The sequence below is a fragment of the Elephantulus edwardii genome, unplaced genomic scaffold (genome assembly GCF_000299155.1).
Source record: "Elephantulus edwardii isolate Elephantulus edwardi_28Jun2011 unplaced genomic scaffold, EleEdw1.0 scaffold00159, whole genome shotgun sequence".
Classification (NCBI taxonomy): Eukaryota; Metazoa; Chordata; class Mammalia; order Macroscelidea; family Macroscelididae; genus Elephantulus; species Elephantulus edwardii.
In genome coordinates this window covers 887,542-892,278 of record NW_006399909.1, presented here as the reverse complement: position 1 = coordinate 892,278, position 4,737 = coordinate 887,542, and positions in this window count along the sequence as shown.

Below are 4,737 nucleotides of genomic sequence, written 5' to 3'. Positions count from 1 at the left end.
ATATTGTTGTTAACTACTTTCTTGAAGATCCAGAGATAGAGCTCTAATTTAAAGGGAAGTAATATTAGTTCCAAGCAATGAGAAGGATTGACTCAGTGACTGGGGTAAAAGTTTAGACATGTCTGAAGTAACTAAATTGCCTCGAGATAGTGAACGGTTCAGAACTGTTAAACATAGGGTCACTGTGAGTGGCAAGTGACTCAATGACATATAGCAACAACAAGATTAGTTCAAGTAAAGAATACCAGAAGAATGTCATTTATGCTTTATTTACTTTTTCAAGGCTTTGATTATGTGGATCATGACAAATTACAGCTAACAGTGAGAAGAATGGGAATCCCAGAAACCATAACTGTGCTCATGTGAAACCTATGTATATACTAAGAGGTGGTTGTGTGAACAGAGCAAAAGAATGTGCACTACATGTTTTAGAATTGAGAAGGGAGTGTGGTAGAGTTGAGTTTTCGCCTTATACCTTTTCAATCTGTATGATGAGCAAATTATCCAAGTAGCTGGAAACCATGTTGTTGAAAGTGAAGAGGAATTGAAGCACTTGTTGCAAAAAATCAAAACACAGCCTTCAATATGGATTACATCCCTATGCAAAGAATACCAAAAAACAAACAACCAACAACAAAACACAAAGAAAACAAACAAAAAAATCCCAAAACCCAAAACAAAACAAGATCTTCATATGGGACTAATAGGAAACGTCATGATAGATGGAGAACATATTAAAACTGTTAACAACTTTATTTAACTTGGATCCACAATTAACACCTTTTGTGCTAACAGTCAGGAAATTAGATTTATCACACTGAGAAAGTCTATAGTTATGAATTACTCCAAATTATTGAGGGGTAATCATGTCAGTTTGAGGACAAAAATGTGTCTGATTCAGGCCATGGTCTTTCTGATCACTTATTATGCATCTAAGACCTCAACAATGTGTGACTATAAAAAAGAGCAAGGGCCACTGGGGATAACCATATCTGACCTTTACCAACTTCACAGGGGAAAATTATTCCCACCTACAACATCAATAATGCAAAGCCAATTCCCATGAAGTCAGACATGTCCCTCACATTTACAGACCTCTTTATACTCGTCTCAACACCAATCTAACTGCTTGACTGGGTCCAAAAATCTGAGATGACATCTCTCAGACCCCACAGAACCATGTTGAAATAGTTAAAAATGTTATAATTCAGATTACTAACAATATTATGTCAAAACAACTCCCAAAATATGCTTACAGGCACTTCAGCCATGAGCCTCCTGACTGTAAATGTTCCAAAGATTTAAGTCTTGCCAATATTGGCTTCTCCCATAATATCCAAAGAAATTCTTCACTCGGACAATATTGGGGTACCTCACCCCAAAATTTCACCTCACGTGCAATTCTTCAGTTAAGCCATCAATGCTGCTGCCAACATTCTGTGCCCTACATTTCACAGGTTAGGAGAGTCTAACCTAGTACTATGGCTAGGCAAAGAATTTAATCTTGCCTGATTGGAGAATTCCTTCTATTGGGGGAAGAATTTCTCTTCTTTGCAGTTAGAATTGTTCAATTTCTTGACAAAACTAGTCATTTCTCTTGTCCATTGTTGATAATAGCCAATCTCCTTGTAGAATGGTAGATGACCAAACTCTTTGTGGATGGGCCAACATGTATGTCTCACTCATGCAATCCTGCCCCTCCACATAGTCAATCATTTACACTAGAAAAGCCAAACTGAGAGACAAACTCCACCATGACAGAAGAATTGAAGCTTTTGAGCATTGATGTTGGAGAAGAGTATTGAATATCCCACTGATTTTTAAAAGAATAAACAAATAAGTCCTAGGAAAGCACGGCCAAAGTGCTCTTTGGAGGCAAAAAAGTTAAAACTTTGCCTCGTATACTTCTGGCATGCTGCTAGGATGGGGGAAGCTATTCCTCGGAGAGAGACACAGTAGACATTCAGAGTGTTGATGAAGGGGACGGAGACCCTTCACCAGGTGGATTGACACAGTGATTTCCACAATGGGCTTGTGTGTGTCCAAAATTGTGAGGATGGCACAGGATAGGACATGGTTCAGATCTCTTGGTCATGGGGTTGTCACGGGTTATATTCAATGTGATGACACCTACTAATAACCTAACAACAAGAAGGAGAAGATTAGTTCAAGGGGTAGATTCTGGTTTATTCTTCTGGGATATCATGTCAATTCCACTTAATTTTTATTTTATCTGTGGCTTAAGTGGCTGGTGAATTCCACATCAAGTCAATTTCATGATAAGAATGTCATTTCAAGTTCATATTATATGTCTACCTCCTTTTTTCACCATGAAGCTCTTACTGCTAAATAGTAAGTGATTTTATTGCCAGTGCAATGACATACAGTTTGAATATAATAGCTGCTCAGTGGGAGAAAGATGGTCGGCCATTCCCCTCTCATGCAATTTACTGCCTCTAAAAACCCACTGGAGTGTCAGCAATGAGTCAGTTCTAACTAGGTGGAATATACAGCAACAATAACTTTTTCCTGTAAGGTTTTTTTTTTCTTTGTTTTTTTAAACAACAGAATCTACTTGTGTTGCCAAAATATGAACCCTTAATTTATATGGTTAGCACAATCTTTTATTAATGGACCCCAGGACCAAATGGATAATTGCCTCAAACTCTTGTCTACTTAAGGTGCTTATCTGAAATATAGCAAGAATTTTGATCCAACAGAATAAAGTTTTTATTATTTTAAACTTGGACTTGGATGTTGGCTCACTATATTGTTAGGTGTAATAAAGTCAAGTATGACTCCTAGTAACCTTATGAACCATAGATTTGAACCCTATCCCATCCCGTGCCATCCTCACAATTTTGGACATACTTGAGTCCATTGCAACAGTCACTGTTTTGATTTACGTAGTTGAGGGTCTTCCTTCCCAAGCATGATGTCCTTCTCTATGGAATAGTTTCTCCTAGCAACAACAGTATTTGAGACAAAAATTTATTAACTTCCTCCAAGGAGAACTCTGATTTCACTTTCTTCAAGATATATTTGTTCTTTTGGCATTCTAAGGGATATTCAGCATTCTTTTCCTAAACCATGGCTCAAAGGCATAAATTCTTCTGTCAACTAAGTTACTAATTGTCTAACCCTCAAATGCATAACAAGTGATTCAAAAGACCATGACAGGACCAGGTTCACCTTAGTCATTGAACTGACATCATTTCTCATCAATAATTTGGAAAGGTTCATGACTGCACAATGCCAGTACAATCCATCACCTGATGTCCTGACTCCTGGTACCAAGGGATTGTGGATCCAAGAAAGATAAAGTTGTTGATGGTTTCAATCTTTTTTCTATTTATCATGTTGTCACCCTTTGGTCCAGTAGTGACAATCTAAAAGAGTAATAAGAAAGAAGTATCAAAAGATAATGAAATGAAAATTTAGGGTAACTGTACCAGAAATAATTGGAGGCATTATATATATATATATATATGGAGAGAGAGAGAGAGAGAGAGAGAGAGAGCTGACTCATTTACCCGGATCACCTTTGCATAGGTATTTAGCACTCCTGAATTTGTCTTGGTATGTTCTTGGGATTTCAGAAAAATTTACAAACAAACCAGTTTCTAAAAAGTAGTTTCCTACATCTGTAAAAAATTCTTGACTTTGGTCAGTGTAGAATTTGTTTATCCTGAAATTTTGTGTTTTGTTTTCTATTTAATAACAATATTGATCTTACAGGGTTTTGTAAGTATTAAAAAGTTCTTAGTTAAGAATCTATCAGACTTTACCTTATTTTTGAATCATTCATTCCTAAACTTATATACTATCATTATTCTAATTTATTTATTTATACACTAAGGTTATCTGATTCAAAAAGAAAATAAATTAGCTATACCAAGCAACATTGAAAATTGGTGTCTTTATGATCTGACAAATTAATTCTCGTTAAACTCTAGAGGACATATATAACCAAACCTTCTTTTCATAGAACTTTAATAATTTATATAGAGATTGGTTATAAATCCTTTTAGAACCATTTATTAGTTTTCAGACTTAAGGTTATGTCCCAGAGCCACACAAAATAGGAAAATAATATAACTAAGCATAATTGACCCTTTCACAGAAGTCAGGGAGAAATCAATAAATCTAAGGATGTGTGTTTAGGATGTGTATCTGGAAGTACCTATGCTGTGTGTATACCCTTCCACTCTCATACACAAACAAATCATTAGATACCTCATGGCAGAATTTTAATTTGCATTCACTAGAAAAAGGAAAAGTGTTTTATGTAGTAACTTGGATATGTAAGATTCTTTGACGTGTTCTATTTTCTCTCTTTTTTTATGAATGGTATTTCCTTTGTTGCTGTTGTTGTTGTTAAGTGCCATTGAGTTGCTTGTGACTCATAGCGATCCTATGAACAACAGCCCTAAACTTTGCTCTGTCCTGGGCCAATCGCACTGCCTCCGACACACCCATCCCAATTACCCCAATCACTAAATCAATCCACCTACATAGAGCGCCTTCCCCTCCTGCGCTGTTCCTCCATGCTCTCAAGCATGATGTCTTCTCAAAGGACCTGTCCCTCCTTGCAATATGTGCAAGTATGTAAGACGAACCCTCAGCATCTATGCCTCCAAGGAGCATCCCAGTTTAACCTGTTCCAGGATGAATTTGCTTTCCTGGCAGTGCACAGTACCCTCAATACCCTTTTCCATCACCACAGCTCAAAGGCAT